This window comes from Dipodomys spectabilis, unplaced genomic scaffold (genome assembly GCF_019054845.1).
Source record: "Dipodomys spectabilis isolate Male_0828 unplaced genomic scaffold, ASM1905484v1 ptg000115l, whole genome shotgun sequence".
NCBI lineage: Eukaryota > Metazoa > Chordata > Mammalia > Rodentia > Heteromyidae > Dipodomys > Dipodomys spectabilis.
Window position 1 is genome coordinate 5,327,020 of NW_024870792.1, and position 20,352 is coordinate 5,347,371.

Sequence of the window (20,352 nt, forward strand, 5' to 3'; positions counted from 1 at the left end):
AATTTTTAAGTACGATATAGGAAAGTATTTTTTTAATCATCCTGCACTGTGTGTATCTATAACTAATTATTATCTGCCTTTTCAGTTTGTAAACTCTGTATATCAGAATAAATGCATATATGTTAGAGAGCAGGGGGAATTATCATAGATGACATAACATCTTGCATGTAAAGAACACTTAATATAGGTATATAGATGAATAAAGAATACAAGAAAAATGACTAGTTATTCCTTGAATGAATTAGATGATACCTTAAGGTTAAAGTAGAGAGACAAAGATGCTTATGGACCAAATGGACCATAACCATCATATTAAGTAGAGTTCAACATAGCACACAAAATGATTTTTTTAATTTTTAGTAAATGAGAAGTCTATTAATCTAAAGTGTTTCCCTTCCTGATTCCACAGGAATAACATTTCAGAACACTGTCACCTTTCAAGTTTTCTTCTCAGGTAGGGGCAAGCCAGAATGTACCACACTAAGATGGAAATTGTAAGACCATTCATCTGCAAGCTTCAGGACATAAACTGATCGCCAGCTGGGGTCAGGAAGAAATTATGGAGACTCCTAAAAGCTTCCTCCAGAGCAGGCTGCCGTGCTCACGGCTGGAACCACAACACCAATACTGAAATGAAACCCAACTGTTATTTTTTTTATTGAGTAACAATTCTTATGGTTTTCAAAACGAGAAAAGAATACAACAAAGAAATCTGCACAAACAGCCGCAGCAGCTCTCATGCTCTGGCTTCTAAACAAAATGCAGGCAGTAGGTAATGAAAGCATAGAAAACGGTGACATTGTTGATCGAAAATCCAAAGCATTTCTACCTGGGAGAGAGACCTTCATATTTCACTGAAGGATCCGTTCTATAGCACAACTTTCTCCTGGGAAAGTACACAGCATGCAAAGGCAAATATTTCATCTTTAAGGTCAACAGCTACATCACCGTCAGTATTCTCATTGAAAACCTACTTGAAAAGTTTAAAAAAATACTCTATTCAAACATAAAGCTTTTTGGTCTAGGCTCATAATTTCATTAAGTTAAAATGGCTTGGTGAGATCATTCCACCTGAGAAAATAAACAGGATATGTAAGAAGAGATGAAACTACTTTCAAGGACACAATACCTGGGCACACAGGAGACAACTATTGGTGCCAAAGCTGTTGGGATCTATTTAAAGAAGGAAAGAAGAAAAAAAAACCTACCAATTGTCAGACATTGGTTCCAATACCCATATTCCCAGGAATCCTGGATAGCATATTCAAAACAAGCCTTGATCATTAGATGCTGTTTGTGATTCTTAGGCATAGAAGCTCTCAGAGGTACGAATATCAGTGAAGCTGCCTGAGAACATTAGCAAAAGCCACTGAAGTCCTTAACTCCATCCAAGCTCTTCCCTCCTACAGGGAACAGTTTGAGGTTTTGTGCAGTGCCCAGAGTCAAAAGTTCATTCCATCTTGGGGATATTGGCAGTCATGGTGCCTGAAGAGAACAGAATCACAGACTGCAAAATCAAATGTTTTGCCAGATCCTCACTGTTTTGCCTTAGATGTCAATGCAAATGCTGTGAACAGAATGCGAGCCGGATGAACTGTACCTGTTTTCAAATTACTAGTGCCCTGAAATGACAACTAGAATGTAGTATATAGATAATGGGAACATTAGAGGGTGCTGAGCTATTTAAGAAAAGGATGAACATCTTTATCTTCCATGTAACTGCCCTGGAAATTGCAAACACATTTACATGATAAATATTTGTGGAGGGCTTACTCTATATGGAGGCTAAAGAAACACCATGCTGAACAAGTCTTGGCCCTTGTCTTTCACATGTAGAAGTAACGAATCCAATAAATAAATTCTTCCAAGTTTTTGTTCCTGTATGGGTAATGAAAGGGTCATCTGAGCAAAATTTGATTATATCCATTTGTGCCTTTGGGAGAAGTTGGAACAGGAAGGGTTATGGAGCATTAAAAGGAAGAAAGGAGAATGGGTGGGACATGGAAAGAGGAGTTGGAGCGTTGTTTAGCAGAGTATATTGGTGGGAAACAGTGGAACAGAGGAAGCCCAGGAGAGCTACTGGTAGAGAATGGAGAAAACTGGATTGCTGTATATAAACAAGTTGAGGAAATATTAGTTTTCATTTTGGAATGGCTAAAAGACATCACAGACAGGAAAGAGAAAGGGAGCCAAAAACCATAGCAGGCTTCCGGAACTTACTGCTGGAACCTTTTAAAGAGCCCAAGGTTCCATTTTCAATTATTGGACTATGAAGTATCATATAACTTCTCTCACAATTACCCATTGCTTCAGTAAAAGGCTGGCTCACCACTGCTTTCCAGAGTGATATTTTGAGAGTGTGAGGGGAAGCATGGAGAAGAAATGGTATGTATGTCTTCCTCAGAGAAAAAGAAAAGCAAAGAGACACAAAATAAACAAGAAAAATCTAACATCAGTAAAGCATCAGAGCCCAAGATGATCTGTTGGAACAGAACTCCCTGGACACTTGCAAACTTCCTAGGGCAGGTATTGGATTTCCCATAAGACGTGGGGTACATGCTCTTAAGAACAGCAGGTGATGTCTGGATTACAGTACACTTCTGAAGGGCAGCCCACGTCTTTGTCTTTGTGTATCACATAATGCCTCTGCAGGCACTAGTACAAACCTCCTAGGAAGAACTTATGAATGTTTATTGAATAATTTATAACAGTGAGATGAAATCTCAATGCCTAACTGCCAAACAGGGAACCAGGGACATCTCCCAGGAGCACTCAAGTCTGAAACATAGGAAGTACTCTGGATGCAGAGGACAAGTAACTATACCAAAACCATGATTGGGTCAGGGAAGGGCCAGGTGGGGGGAGGGAGGAATCCTATCTAGGAACAGTTTCTTTACCCGACAGATCCAAGTTGAGATTTCCACCATTTGGTTCTTAAGGTAGACTTATTATAACGTATCTAAAGCTATGCCTTTAGACCTGCTTCACATGGCATGCTACCAAAATAAATAAATAAATAAATAACTTAATAACTTCACCACAATTTTTTGAAAAGGGTTTAAGGGTTTTAGAAAACTCATTACCTCCCTCCTATTACTTGATTTGAAAGCAACAGAAACCAAGGTAGCAATTCCTTAAGTTTTGGGTATGGTTTAAGTCAGAGTCACAATATCAGAGAGAAAAATATATAAGAAAATGGTAAATTCACTCTTGTCATTTTACCATAGATAAATAATGTCTAAAGAAAAGTGAAACTTCTGACCCTTAAAACCAACCAATGGTTACTTGAGAACATGCTGTGCTAGGCAGAGAGGGCAAAATGAGGACACCATACCTTCATGGAAATAGCATCATAGCCAGAGACACTCAAGTAACGAGGCAAGTTTGACAGGGAATGAATGCTATACAGAAAATTGTGAGAATATACTTACAAAGAGGGTATAGACAGGGGTCAGCCCATCAGTAACTTAAAAGCTAAATGAAAAATGGCATTTGATGGAAAAATAGGAGTGAAAAGTCAGAAGAATGTTCTAGAAAGAATGAAAAGCATTCTGTCAGTAACAGAATCAGATTAAACATGGGCAATGTTCACCAACAAGGCAGGAGCAACCCAATTTCTTTTGTGTGTGTTTTTTTCTTTTTTTTATAATGTAATAATCTTTATTTTATATTCATCACATTTGCCAGAATTTTACTTAATCTTAATGTTACAACTCTCAATTTTTTAATTATATATGTTTTATTGTAAAGATACTCTACAGAGGGGTTATAGTTACATGATTAAGATAATGAGTAAATTTCCTATTGAGAACTGTTACCTCCTCCTTTGTTTTTCCCCTACCATCCCTTCCCTCCCCACCTCCCCAACTCCTCCCTCCCTCCTCCAAGTTTTACCAGCATAGCTATGTTTATCACAGCATTTTTTTTTACCATAACTAAGATATGGAACCAACCCAGATGCCCCTCAATAGATGAATGGATCAAGAAAATGTCATATACATCTATATAGATATATAGATATAATGGAATTCTATGCCTCCATCAGAAAGAAAGACACCACCCCATTTGTTAGGAAATGGAAAGACTTGGAAAAAATTATATTAAGTGAAGTAATCCAGACCCAAAGAAACATAGGTCCCATGGTTTCCCTTATTTGCAATAACTAGTATATGTCTAGGACAAGCAGAAAAGGTCAAAAGCTATATGTGATTTTTCTCTATCTAGTTTTTTTTTTCAAAATAGTAGTAATAAGTTAAAAAACTAAAATGTAAAATAAAAACAGCCACGCTTATAATTCATACTTTTGTTAAGCTGACTTATTATACACAATGAATGAGTTGTTTTGATGCTGAATCACAATCTGGAGAGTACCACAATCTTGTAAGGCTTAGAGCCTGTGGTAATGGTGGTAGAGGATAATGTTTGCTAAATGTGTGTAGCATTGTCTTGAAGGTTTTATACTCATGAGTTCATTTAATCCTCAGAGTGATTCTTTCTCACTCCATATTCTAGGTGTAAAAACTAACAGAGCCTGGGTAGTTTACAATGCCATCAAGAGACAGGCTCCGCTTTGAACCCACATATCTTGAGCTCATATATCTTGAACCCAAGTCCATACTCTCCTATGAACTTTGTGCCAGTATGTTAGAGAACAAGGAAAGTTCCCTATGTCTGGTGCATATTTAAACAATGAGACCATGAAAAGTCTCGTAATCTCTATCAAGGAATTTTAACTTATTCAGTATGGACTGGGGAACCTCTGGAGACTTTTAAGCATAGGGGTAAAATAATCTGATTTGCTTTATACCAAAATCTCTCTCTAGCTGCAATGAAAAGCAATTAAAGCAATTAAATGTTTCAGTCAGAGAGGTTAGGACATGATAAAACAACAACAACAACAACAACCCAAGTAAGAAGTTAGAATTCCATGATCCAGTAAAAGAAAAACAACTACACACTGACAGAGAGGTAAAAGGATGATATAATTGAAACTTAAAAACTAGAGTGGAAGTAAGGACCATGGAGAAAAAGAAAACAAGGATGTCACATGTATTTCTGTGTGAATGAAAATGTAAGGCCCCAAAAAAGAATAAAGCATGAATGCAGATCTAGACATGCTCCATAGAGGAAGGCTTATGTTTCTCTAGTAGTGTCTAGCACTAGATGATTATCAAAACCTGATTGTCAAAAGATTATCAAAAGTAATTAAGCAACAGAAATAGATGAGAGCTCCCAGAGCAAGTGAACTATGTGAAATGAAATAAAATAAAAGCAGGAAGAAAAACATACTCCACAAAGATGCAAGAGATTAGTAGAAAACAGAAGACCACAAAGGTGATCTGTCAAGCCACCACCATGGTAGAATATCAGAAAAAGGAGTCTCAAAGCTAAGAGAAAATAACATCAATAAGGGAACAAAGGTCTATAGTTGAAACTCTTTGCTCCAAATAACCACTAAGAAAGCCCAAGGTAGGACCCATAGCTCAAGTGATAGAGTACTAGCTTTGAGCAAAAAGCTCAGGGACAGGTTGTTCAAGCCCAAGACCAACACACACACACACACACACACACACACACACACACACACACACACGCACACACACACACACACACACACACACACACACACACACACACACACACACAAAAACACAGAGTATGTTATATTGCTTGGTTATCTCTTTATTAGATTCCATGCATTAAATTTTACTCAGAATAAAACGCTGAAATTATCTCTTCAGTAGACTGATATATGTTCTCTCCATCCAGACAACAAAAAGTAAGTAGTATTGCTACTGAGAAACCCTTAATCTTTATCAGAAGTATTGTGTTTGTCTTTGTAGTTAGCATGTATTTCCTTCTCCATTTTATGTCCTGTCTTCTTCTAGTCTCCTAGAACAAATTGATGAGTACCTTCTAAGTGCATCTGTGTTTTGAGTCTCTGGATGTAGCTCAGTTAACAGAATTCTTGTCTGGCATGTATAAAACCCCAGTGTGATCTCTGGCATCATAGGAAAACGGCAACAAAAACAAAATAAATGGTCCTTATGGATTATGTGATTTAAAAAAATAATTAAATGACCAACTTAATCTTATCAGGAGTTGAAAGTATTTCAATTTCTCCATGAACCCATGGGGTTACTTAGTCCACATAGTAAGAAATAAAGCTGTTTTAAAAATATTTTAGATGTTAAGTGAAATGAACACCAAGATAAGGACACAAATGGATCTAACATATTTATAAGGTACCACATGATTTTTTGTTGCATTGTATGTCCCTCCCCCATGGTATAACTCCTGTTTTCACTGTATTTGATGTTGGTATAATTTGGGGAGGAAAAAACAAATTGTTTAAATAGTGATACAGGTGGACACATTGCAACAATGAGATATACAAGATGCTATGTCGAAAAACAAACTTTACAATTTAGGCACGGGGTGGGGGGGGGGGGGGGGCGGGGGCGGCCTGGAGGGAAGGGTGCATAGATATGGAGATGAGAGGGAAGGGATGGTAGGGGAAAAACAAAGAAGGAGGCAACAATGCTTGGTAAGAAATGTACTCATTATCTTGCTCATGTAACTGTAACCTCTCTGTACAATATTTTCACAATAAAAAATTTATTTAAAATAAAAATTAATTAATTAAACATTCAATTTGTCTTTAAAATTCTGAGTCTGCACTGGAAAAATTATCTTGACAAGTTCTCATACTTTAGATTGAATGATGCCCAGGTCTACGAAGTAGCATTCCAAACCCTTATTAAACTCTAAAACAATGTGTAAAGGAAACAAACAAGAATATGATTCATCTGTGTTTGAGAAAAGTTGGAGGCCTATGTTTTATCTTTGTGTGTCATTTGTCGCCTAGTTGACCTGGCTGTCTTCCAGAAAGTGGCATTCTAACTTTCCTGCAGATAATTGCAGCTCTGTGCTCTGGGTGGATTTTATCCTTCTGAATGTGTTTTACCATCGAATGTTTTTACCATTTGATGTGTCATGCTCTTTCTAGGAGCCAGCCCATGTTACTTAGTGGTGATACACATCTGGTACCTTTAAAAGGAGCATCTGCATTGCCTGCAATAATTAGCATTTTGCTTTATGATGCATCCCACTTTGCATTTATACTGCACCCTGAATCAAATGACTTTAAGACCCCAAGTTATTTCATCTATGCAACACAACCCTCTTGCTCAATATTGCAGAAAAGAGCTGAAACAAATTTATTCAAATTTAACATAGATGTGAAAGTGAAATTAAGAAAGAAGGCAATAAGCGACAAGACTAGAATAAGAACACCTGGAGACTGAAAACCTGGAACTGCGACTAGAAGCAAAAGCTACTTCCCTCAGAATTCCTGAGCACTAACGAAAGCAATTAACGCTGTGCACAGCTTGCTTCCACCTCTACCCTGCATGCTGGTGAACTCTCAATGGCTTCCATGCGTTTGCTCTGATGGTATTAGAATAGTTAACTGTGTGGTCGTGGTACACACATAATCTCAGCACTCAAGAGGCTAAAACAAAAAGATCACAAGTTCATGGGCATCCTAGGCTATGAGTAGTTAGTGGCCATCCTGGGCTATGAGTGGTTATAATAAGTAATACGTATATATACATATACATAACTTATTATAATTATATGCACATATAATTACATGTAAGACAATAAAAGCTATCTATTCTATATCCTAGAATTTCTTTTATAGTAAGAGAAATGGCTACTGTAAAAAATTATTCTAGAATATTAATTTCTCAATAAACCCAGTGAATTACTTAAAGGTAATTTTTACAGGTGATTTCTGGAGGTTATAGTCTATTTTGCCATTTTAAAAGTCTAATTTCCTTCCCTTTCCATAATACCTACACAAAGAGAATATAAGCAAATTTTAGATTCATCAGATGGGATTTGGTAATTTGACTTATCTTGGCATAGGGCAAGTTATTCTTTGCAGAATAGTCAGAAACTAATGTCCATGTTCAAGAATGTTAGGCTATTGTGATATATTTTAGAAATCTCACTATCTTGATGCAGTGATTCAGCACTTGTATTTAAAAACAAATCAACACCATTCAATAGCATTTTTCACCACTAGGTTGAGACTGTACCCTTAGTGTGTATCAAATTTTGTTTTTTTTTAATTAGAGCCTACCTCTGAACTTCTTTCTCATTCTTCCAATCTAACTATTTGCACATCAATAGCACACTGATAACATTTTGAGGCACTTTAAAAACTATAATGCCTGGTATCCTTAGGGCCTCTTCAATGACCATTTTCAGAATTTTGCTAGCCATTAATATTTGTTCTTTTATGGAAATCTTTGCAACAGTACGAATATTTCAAACAATAATATCGATCATTTTATTGGAATGCCAATTTATAAATAAACTCAGAGAGAATGGTACCCTAATTGATAATTTTTTATCCAAAATACAATATGTGTTTTAATTTGCTAAAGGTTTTTTTGGGGGGAACATTATGCCTTCTAATAGTATCTTAAGCTTTCCTTTATAGATCACTCACATACTTTACTAAGTTATATTCCTAGATATGTCTTTACAATTATACTGTATATGAGATCTCCTTTTCTATTAGATTTTATACTTGGCTGTTATTTGTAGGTGAAAGCTATTGTTTTTTTGGTTATCATACAATCTTATTTACTTTCATATTGTTGTAGTATTTCTCTTAATCTATTCTCTCAGAATTTCTCAGTAAACAGTCACATCATAAACAAATAATAAATTATAGCCTTCCTTAAAATTCTCCTACCTTTATTTTCTGTCTTTCATATAAATTGCATGTTCTCCAGTACAACTTCAAATGAAAGTGCTGATTATGAGAGTGTATATCTTATTCTTATTTACGACAGGTAGCCATTTAGAAGAAATAGCATCTGTGTCTTATGCCTTATATGCTATATGAGGACAAATTCCAAATCAACCAAACACAAGTAAATAGTTAATTCACAGAAGAAAATATGGGAGCATTCTTTCATAAACTAAATTTTAACAAGTTTTCTTTTTTTGGGAGGAGGGGTCGATTGTTGGGGCTGAACTCTGGGCTTGGGCTTTGTCCCTCAGCTCTTCAGCTAAAGGTTAGCACTCTACCACTTGAGCAACAGTGCCAGTTCTGGCTTTTTTTCTGCTTATGTGGTGCTGAGGAATTGAACCCAGGGCCTCATGCATACAAGGCAAGCACTGAGCCCACTTCCCAGGCCAATTTTAAGGAGTTTTTTTTTAAAAGTATTATTCAAGTTGCAGAAGTCATAAAAATCTTATAATTCAGTTATATTAAGAAAAGACTTCTATGGCTAAATGAAGTTTAAAAAAAGACAAAAGGTATGGTAAACTATTTTTCAAAAAGCATTTACACATTATTTAACACAGAACTAGATTCATTTTAAAATTGATTTAAATGATTAAAGAGGAATTATAAGAAATAATGGACAAAAGATATAAAAATAGACTTCATAGGAATAAAATACAAATAGGTCCTAATCATATGAAAAGATAATCTCACTCACAATAAGAGAAATGCAAATGATACTGCATTATCATTAGGAAATAAAAATCTAAAAAATGATAAGGCACTAGTCTAGCAAGTCTTTAGGTTTCATTGGGAGGAATATGAACTGTTGAAACTTATGGATGGCATTTGGCAATATCTATCGACATTACAAAAGCAAATGTCATTTTAATTCAGCTCTTCTGCTTCTAAAGCTCTTTAGCTTTACCTACAACATCTCTGCCCATTTGCAAAATGAGTAATGTACATGATTATCCATTTTACAGCATTGTCTACAAGAATAGTTGATCTGACATATTCCAATTGTTTATCTAGAATGAACCAGTTAAATAAATTACCCATGCAATAAAATATTATGCAGCTGAATACAAGAATAAGAAGTTACTCAGAGTCCAAATTTAAGAAGTTCTTGAAGATTTTGTAGACAGATACAGAAATTTAAAGTAGTCCATATGGTAAGAAGTAATGGAAATAATTTATGTAGTTTTATATATTCATAAACAAATTATAGAAGCAAATATAATTAACTATTAACAGTGGTTATCTCTGTCAGTAGAATGAGAAACTCAACAAATTGAAACAGGGATATGATAAGATCTCTCTCTTCTTCTCTGTTTTTCTGATTTTTTAACCACTTTTTTAAAATAAAAAGGAGCCATGTGCTAGTGGCTCATTTCTGTAATCCTAACTACTCAGAAGGCTGAGATCTGAGGATTGTGTTTTGAAGCCAGCTAAGGCAGAAAAGTCTGTGATACTTATCTATAAATAACCACCAAAACATTTGAAGATGAGCTATGGCTCAAGTGATAGTGAGCTAGCCTTGAGCAAAAAAAAGCTCAGAGACACCACCCAGATCCTGAATTCAAGCCCATGACAGAGGTGGGGAAGGGAGAGATGGTGGGAGAGAAGAAGGACACATGTAAAAATGAAAAGGGAGACTAATAAAAAAAAAATGTTGGCTCAAAACTCCTCTTTCACACCAGCTGAAAAATAAGCAAAGCAAAAACATTTCTTCCAAAAATGGTGTAGTCAAACTGAAACAAAGCATCACAAGTGATGGGCAAGGAAAGAGAAAGAAAAGGGAGAAAGAGGGAGGGGAGAAGGAAGAGGCAGAGAAGGGAAAGAAAGGAAAAGGGAACAGAAATAAAGAGGGAAGGGAAAGGAAGAAGAGAGGAAGGGAAGGGCAGGGGAAAAAGAAAGAAAAAAGGCAAAAGAAAGAATTCTTTACCTTAGGGTACATTTTAGTGCTTCACAAAATATTAAAATTTTAAGAAAGGTTTTAAAGCATTCTGAGGCAGAAGCTGAGAAAATATAACATTGGCCATAATCAAAAGAGATATATACATGCAGCTCTCCTCCAAATGACATTCTGCCTGACTCAGAGGCATTTTCCTAAACAAAACAACATTTGCCCAAATTGGCAGGCAGACAGCAAGAGAAAGATGTCGGATACCTAAAAGCAATCATGAGGTTAAAAGAAGATTCTGTCTGGAAACTTAGTCTCTTACACAGATATATAAAGTTCTGTTTTCCTTCTGCTCCTCCTGGAACAGCCCATGTCTCAATTTTCTCTACATCCTACTCTGTCTGCCTTACATCTGAAATTTCAATACAAATCAGCATCACCTCTTCTCTAGCATAAAATATAAAAGGAGAAGCAAGAAATGCCAAGCTAAACAGTGAGCAGACTCAGAGCGAATGTACCATGTTAATTTTTTATTCTAATAACAAATCCAAATAGACCCGCCTTCTATCACAGATAAGAATACACAAAATAAACAGTGCTAAGTCCTTTGAGAAGTTTTGGCAAGACATTCAAGATAACATGATAAAGCTGGAAGAAGTATATTTTTCCAAAGATTTGTTCCAAGAAACAAATATTTCAGAACATTGCTTTTATAGTATTTTTTAAATAAAAGATAAGATAAAAGGAAGACATTTTAGAGAGGAATTTGACTGCATTATTGAAAAAGTACAAAGAATATTGGGTATATAGTAATTTTGCGATGGTATTTAATATATCTCTCAAAGTTATAAAGAGCTTAATTGACCTTATAGAATGTTAAGCATGAGATGTGGGGGAAAAAGAGATTTGACACACTCTTTCAGCAAAGCAAAGGTAAAAAAAGAAAAAAAGAAATGAAAAGTCAGAGAAGAAGGATAGAGTAGAAGAGTAAGTGGCAGAAATCTGACATCTGGATAATTGATCTTCCTTGAGGAGAAAATAGAATTGCCCAGTCCAAAGCCATTTAAGAAATAGGGTTTTACACTTCCAGCATTTTCTAGTTTATCCTTGCTAAAAAACTGAGTGCTATTTCAAGTGCCCAATTCATTGATCCCCGCTCAGGTTTTGGGTTATTTTCCTTAGGCACCAAATATGAGAGTAGCAGCTCAAATTCCTTTTCTTAAAGAAAACAAGTATATTTTTTGGTTTAAAAAAAAGAGACATTACAACATATATAGTAGTGGTTTTGGTGTTAACCAGTATTCATAATAATAATCACAGTGACTTGGATGCACTGAATATTTTCTATGTGTCAGGGACTGGATAACATGAGCTAATTTAACAATCATTGGCCAGTGGTTACTACCATCCCTTTTCTGCTAATCAGGAAGGGAGAGCTTAGAAAGCAATATAATTGCCAGGAAGAATATAGGCTCTTGAGTTTTTTTTTTTTTCTACAATGTGTGCATGTCTTTGACCACCAAAAAATTGTTATGTAAGAGTTATTCTCAAGTTCTGCATTGTGCTGGATTCAGTGCTCATTCCAGGGATATCCCTTTGTGGTAGCGTCAGAGGTTTTCACACCCGGATGCCGCCAGTGAAGAATCCGAGGTAGGACCTCTGATATGAGCAAAGCAACCTCTAGTGTCTTGCCCAGTTGTCTTTAGCAGTATATGATATGTATGTATACATATGGAAATTTGTAGCTCATTATCAGCCACAACCCAGAGATCATTAGCAATAATGCCTAGTATTGCTTACAAGTGAAATCGTGCACTGCTCTAAATGATACCAAGACACCGAGATGGGGAGTCGGAGGAGCAGAGAATGGATCATTGATGGAGAGCAAAGGCAGGGATCTTGCTTACCAAGCAGAATGACACCAATCGCGCAGCCTCCTGGCAACTGTGCAGAATCCCACCTGCATCACAAACGTCATCACACGCCCAAAGAAACACAGAAGTGCCTACAGATTTGGCCTTCTTTTAAGCAGTATGCACTAGAATAGGATGCCTTGGTTATAATGGCCTACCGCTTTTTATGTAAAATGTCAAGAGAACTCCCTGAGTCAATTTGTAATTGAAAGAAAAACACTGGCTTTCCCTTCCCAGACTAATACAACAGAACAGAAAAACATGTCAGTGATATAATAGGGGGGAAAAAAACCACCACCTCTCCTCATAGAAAAAAATAGCCTGAAAAGTAACAGGATATAACTATATTTCAAATGTATCCAAGAATAAAAAACACAGCACATTAAGTAGGGTATGCATTCCAGTGCTGGAGCCAGAGACTGCGGGAGCCCAGGAAAAAGGCTCTTCTAAACTGGCCTGATGCACCAGCTCCTCTGGGCCAGAGGCGGACCCCAGCTGCCTGAGCTCAGCATCCGGAGGAGCGCGTTGGGCAGGGTGGACGCTCCTGGCCCTCTAAAGCATCTTTAGCCACATGGGCTTCAGAATAGCTGGCCATAAAACACCCTCGGAAGCCCAGAAGTCCTCCCGCGGATTGGCCTTCTCCAGGGAGAAATGCAGGTGTTCACCTCGGCGGGAGGCCTCACCTGCTCCTTCCGCAAGGCTTGCTTCCCAAAGTCTGCGTTTCTGGGCCTCGTGCGCCAGTGAGGAGTGCGTGCCACATGCTGGAAGAGGGACTGCTTGGTGTGGATACGCAGGTTGGCCTTCGGCTGGTCACATTGTTTCGCTCTTTTCTCGGGATTGCAGACCTTCACCCTCAGAGTGTGCCCCAGGAGCCAGTCAAGGGGCTTGTCCCGAGAACACATGATGATGGACTCCACAAGCAGGCTCAGGTGCAGCTGAGAGAACTCCAGGCGCGTCCAAGTCCTCCGTGGGCCGCTGCAGGGGCAAACCTCTTCACGGAGTTCGGGAAGTTGGGTTGGGCCAGGATGCGGATGAGGTCCTCCAGCTGCAGGTGGGTGGCACACGCCCTTGGACTGTGCGCACCTCACGTGGAAGCAGTGGTCGGGGTTCTGTGAGGTCCTGCATCTGACTCTCTCCTTGGGGGAGGTGGGAGAAGTCTGGGTGGAAATGAGGGGGAAGAGAGACGACCTCCAGGAGTGCAGAACGGATCTCCTCCAAGGGGAACAAGGCCTCAGTGTTCTCTGTTACATCGTGGGTCAGTCTTGGCGATCAGCACCGCCACGATGACCAAGTCCTCCTCCTACATGTTCAGCTGCGAGATGAGCAAGTGTTGTGGCATGTGGGTGAGGTAAGCGTGCATCCCCCCTGCCTCCCACCCAGATGCCCATCACCACAGACGCTCAGTGACCCGTGTGGCTCTGGCCCGCGCGAACCGCCCACTGCAGGCTGCTCTCCTTGGCCAGCAGGTGCAGCAGGTGGTGGAAGACTGTGGATAGATGCATCACGTGCCTGTTAAGGACTTCCACTGCTTCAGTCTGGGGTCCTCTGTGAGGGGGGCCCAGGTATGATTGCCCTCCCCATCCCTCAGCCCCCTCATGCTCTTGTCCACCACCAGGCTGAGCTCCTTCGAGCTTGTTAACAGTGACCAAAAGTATAACTGTCCTCATAAATTATTGAATTCTTGCCATGAAGAAGAAGGTACCCTACAATAAGTAACAAAAATGTATTTTCATTGGAAGTTAAGTAGTATCTATTTTATACACAATGTTCTTTCTCATAGAGGCTCAGCTTGCATGTCAGCATAGATACATTCTGCACCTAGAATGTATGTGAAAAAATAACATACACAGATGTCTACACATATTAAACTAATGAGGTCTCATAGCTTCCATGGAAGGCAATATTATTACTATACCCATTTTGTGAAAGAGAATAGTGAAGTAGAAGGAGTTTAGTAAACTGCCCAGGGTCATATGTCTAAAAGATTACAGATATAGAATTGAACCCAGTCACCACAGCACCAGAATATGGTGTTTTGTTTCAATACTGGATCTGTCACTTTTCATACTGCATAGGAGATCATTTAAAATAAGACATAGCACACAAGCACTGTGCCAATGATGGTGCCACAGCCACTGTGGTTTTGATTTTTTTTTTGTCAGTCATGGGGCTTGAACTCAGGGCCTGGGCTCTGTCCCTGAGCTTTTTTGCTCAAGGCTAGTGCTCTACCCTTGAGCCACAGCTCCACTGCCAGTATGTTTTGAATTGCCTGTGTCATTTCTCCAGGCTTTAGTTTAGATGAGTCCATTAGGGACCCATTCCCTGTGCCATATTTCAGACTAGATCTGTTAGTCATGGTATAACCAGCACTCTAGGTATTTTAAAAGGTATTTAATAGAGAAAGTGGTTACAAGAATTTGAAAAGCCAAATAAGGGATAGTGAAGTTACACGGAGGTTAGTAACAGAAGCCTACCATAAATTCTATGGAGTAAAATGACAATGACCACAAATAGTATCACAAAGAACAAGCTTGTACCACAAAATAAACTGAGAAAAGAGCAGAGGCAAATGGAGGACAGGAACAAACTGGATTCTTCTCTCTTCAATCTATCTGTCTATTGCCTGTGCCTCCACCAAACTCAACCTGTATGAAAGGAACAGGACAAGAAAATTTGGGTGACATTATCTGGTAAGGGCAGTGAATGCAGATGAACTACTGTATACCATCTAAATACTCTTGTGGTATCTGTACTGTTACACACAGGACCCTTGGCTTCGCTTCTCAATGTTTACACTCCCCATGTGCCAGCCACGGCAATTCACACACTTCCTGATCATAGATGAGGACAGAACTTAAGTAGTTAGCTGACAGACTCTAGCTGCCATGACTACTAGATCTACTGCACATCAAGCCACATGCTCTCCGGGCTTCTCTGAGCCAATAACTAAGCATAGCAGGAGTGTTAGAAATTGACTGTTCCAGGAGATAGAGCTTCTGTAATGAGAAATTCTTGTCTAGGAATCTCATCAGCCTAGCAGAGATATACTTAAAGTTTCGATGTAGTCCCAGGTTTTTCCTAGTCAATTCTCTCTCTCCATTTTATCTCCCTGCAACATTGTCAGACTTGCACAGTGGTCTGAAAGTCCTGCCAAATATCCCTACTCTACTCCTTCATTGTTCTCCCTCATGGAAATTTCTTTTTACCAGTCCCTTATACTACTAATTCACTCTTGGCATGTGCCTTCCTAGACAATCCATTAAATATAACCTCCTATAGAGAATCTACCAAGTATAACTCTTGCTCATTGTTGTGGTTCTATGGTTCAAAATAATATTTGATGCAGTAGGTGCTCAGTATGTATTAATGAATGATTGCTAGATGTTTGAAACAATGATTGATATTGTGTCAGAAGTCAATGAATTTGGGCTGGGAAGGTGGTAGAGTGCTTGCCTTGCATGAGGCCCTGGGTTCAATTCCTCAGCACAACATAAGCAGAAAAAGCCAGAAGTGCTGCTGTGGTTCAAGTGGTTGAGCACTAGCCTTGAACTGAAGAGCTGAGGGACAGTGCCCAGGCCGAGTTCAGGCCCCAGGACCAACACACATACACACACACACACACACTAAAGATTAAAAAAATAACAGTATGTTCTCAAATAAAATAAAATTAAATTAAAAAAATAAAATAAAAATAAAAAATAAAACCTGACATATACTAGTTATTGCAAATAAGGGAAACCATGGGACCTATGTTTCTTTGGTCCTAGCTTACTTCACTTAATATAATTTTTTCCAAGTCTTTCCATTTCCTAACAAATAAGGCGATATCATTCTTTCTGATGGAGGCATAGAATTCCATTGCATATATATACCACATTTTCTTGATCCATTCATCTACTGAGGGCCATCTGGGTTGGTTCCATATCTTATCTATGGTAAATAATGCTGTGATAAACATAGTTGTGCTGGTAGCTTTAGTATGGTCTTGTTTATGATCATTCAGGTAAATGCCCCAAAGTGGGATTGCTGGGTCATAGGGGAGCTCTATATGTCTGGGACAAGCAGAAAAGGTCAGATAAGATGATGTTAAGCAAAATGAACCCCAAGATAGGGACACAAGTGTTTTTTTATTTCTTGTATTGTTTCTAACATATTTATAATGTACCATGTGATTTTTTTTGTTTCTTTGTATGTTCCTCCCCCACGTTATAAGCTATTTTCATTGTATTTGATGTCAGTGTCCTGCATCTTGTATATACACTTCTCTAATTCGGAGAAGGGAAAAAAACAAAATGCTTAAATAAGGATGTAGTTTGACCCATTGTAACAATGAGATGTACAAAACACTATGTTGAAAATGATCTTTACAACTTTGGTGTGTGTGTGTGTTGGAGGTGGTAGTTGTGCAAATGGGAGGGAAGGGATAGTAGGAGAAAAACGAAGGAGGAGGCAATAATGCTTGATAAGAAATGTACTCATTACCTTGCTCATGTAACTGTAAGTCCTCTGTACAGTATTTCCACAATAAAAAACTCATGAAAAATAAATAAAACCCTTTCTCAACCTAAGAAAAATAATGCTGAGACAAAGCTTTGATTGCTGAAGAGAAAACTCAGGCTGGCCCTTATCTCTCCCTATCCTCTTCTTCTAGATACCTGTCTGGTGTCCTGGAAAAGAGAAAGCTCCAGGTAAAGAGAGGACTCCCAATAACATGTTTCATAGTTCCCCATAGATAGACATATCGTCAGCACCATGACTATATATCCTATGAAATTCTAGAAGGAAGTGAGAGAAAGGCCATGACACTCTATGACCCTTAGAATGAATTTTAGTCATGAGTTGATTTAAGACAAGTAGTGAATAGCCTTCAGATGAGGATTCATCATGAGTCATCTTGAAGTCTATCTTACTCATACACAAACATATACACACACAGAGAAGGGGTGGGGAATTCTGCATTACTCATTAAATTGAATAAGATCCAACATTCCTGCATTTGACATAAAGGTGAACTCTTACAATTCTGCCTTGGTTTCCAACCAAATAACTTTCAGGTTAGCATTTCAAAATTTTCATTTCTTCTGTTCACTAGAAGATGTGGAGAAGCAGAGACAGCTAACAAAGAATCCTAACTATGTAAAGTCACAAAAAAAGGATAATTAATAGGTTGATTTATGGTGTCAAGGAACTGAACCTATAGAAATGACCTTAATTGCCCTTCTCCCTATTGGCTCTTTATTTGAGTTTCACTTTATTTTCCTTTCTTATTAAAAGAAAATATTTTAAATATCTAAATCAGATGAAAGATTACTGAAACCAAGCACACAGTTGATCTAGTGTTAATTTTTTTGTATTATGCTCCATAGAACCAAGAAAATAAGAAGATAGGATGCAGAAATAACCTCTTTTAAAAACTCTCCTTTGAGGCTGCAATGCTTGGTAAGAAATGTATGCATTATCCTGCCCATGTAATTGTAACCCCTCTGTACAGTATGTTCACAAATAAAAGAAAAGAAAAGAAAATTAAATTAAAAAAAAACTCTCCTTTGTCACAAAGATTTACCTACTCCTAAGATACTAGTCATACATATGGATACTTTTGTACAAAATTTCTGAAAAAATCCAGACTTACTTTGCCTGTGAATATACATTTATTTGCAGTTCCAGTGGATATTATTTTTCAAGAATAAAATGAAATTAGTTAAGCAAAAATATCTGTTTCCCTTGACCTATGTTTTCTATAAATTAACATTTAAATCTATATGTAATTCAAGCTTAATGTAATTCAAGTTTTATTGTATTTTAAACAAAGCTACTTCAGAAATGTTGTGAACTACCATTAGAATGTATATAAGAATTGGCCATCTACTTTCTTGTGATGTTAACAGGCGCTGATACTCAATTATTGACTCAACACAGTCAAAGGACTTGCAAAGTACTACTACATTGTTACTTTCTTCATTTGTTCTCTACAATATTTTATAAAGAGAAACTATCTCATTAATAATGGGATTGCCTGAGGTACTGTTCTGACATAGAAAAGTATAAGATCTTCTATCAATTGAATTACTATTTTTTGAAATTATTAATTGAATCCACAGCATCCTACAAAGGTCACCTGAAATAAATTCTTTTCTAAATTAGAGTTATTATAAACTCATTTCTTTAAATATATTTTGTGTGCTTTGTTTTTGTTTTATGTTTTGTGTTGTGTCAGTTCTGGGGCTTGAACTCAGGCCTGAGGTTATTTTGCTCAAGACTTTTCCACTTGAACCACAGCTCTACTTCTGGCTCTTTTGGGTTAATTGGAGGTAAGTATCTCATGGACTTCCTGCTTGGGCTGGCTTCAAATAGTCACCCTCAGCTTTCAGCTTTCTGATCCGCTAGGATTACAGTTGTGAGTACCTGGTGCCCACCATATTTTGTATGCTTTAATACAGTCCACATATTATCATTGCTAATGTACAAATTGTTTGATTTTTTTACCAGGAAAACCTATTCAAATTCACTCCTGGGTCCTTTTGAAACAATCCCATCAGTCTTTGATACTGGCTTTGCTTTGAAGTATTACAATATTTCCACATCAATCTTGTGTTCTTCATGCCCCAAACTGAAAATCAGGTTCTTCTTCAAGAAGTCATACTTTAATTTAGTGGATGTAGATTTTTTTAAAAACACTAAATTATGTTCATTGTTCTAGGCCAGAGATAGAAAATCTATAATTTGGAGATAGGGTGGAATTATTTCATCTGTCCACACCATACTGACACTTCCAGTACAAATTCAGGACAAATATGTTCTTACTGTTGTTTCCCCAGGTTGCAATTATAAAATGCAGTGCAGGCATGCATCTTGTTGAGAAAAAAAATACAATTATGGAAAAAAGTGTAATCTGAATTCTTTAAGAGGAAGATAGAGATAGGGTCAGAGACAAAGAGACAAAGAGAGAACATACTGATTAGAAGAGAATTACGATATATTTAAAAAGATGACTACTACATTCAAAGATAACAGTACGCTGCTGAAAAGGATATAAAATGGAACTGTCATATGAACCAACAATTTGACTTGTGGTACATACCCAAAAGAATCAAAAAATTATTTGTATACCTGTTTTTCTAATATCATATTCACAAAGTCAAAATGTGACAGATCAAGTATTTATTGAAGAACAAATCTTGTGTCAATCATATATTACTCAACCTAGAAGAGGAAAGACTACATTTCATGTATGTGGCATAATATGAATGAACTATGAAGGCATTATGCAAATTGAAATACACTAGTAACAAAAGATGAATACTATATTATTCTACTTATATGCGATATCTAGTGTAGTCAAAGTCACAAAGATAGAATGTATGGGCACAATCCAAAATAGAATGACAATTGCCAGGAGTTGGAAGTGTGAGAAAACAAAGTTGTTGTTCAAAGGATACAGAGTTCCAATGATACAAAATGAAGAATTCCGAAGATGATTGGTACTGGTGATTGTGTGGCATGATGTCACTAAAATATTTAAGGTTGTAACGTGTATCCTACCACATTTTTTAAAAAGAAAATTAGGAAATGTGTAGCATATTGCAATATGACATGGCTCTGTATTACCTGTTTTCAAGGCTAGGGAAACAAAGTCTGCATTCCCTGTAGGCATGAGATATAACTCCAGGAAACAGAACTGTGAAAACAGAGTATTTCTGGGAAGGATGAAAAGCCAACATAAAGAT

General features: G+C 37.5%; 1 pseudogene; it reads right to left on the bottom strand.

Annotated features, from left to right (window-relative positions):
- Window positions 1–13,203: 13,203 nt before the first annotated feature.
- LOC122114979 lies at window positions 13,204–17,345 on the bottom strand (annotated as a pseudogene).
- Between the last annotated feature and the right edge of the window lie 3,007 nt (window positions 17,346–20,352).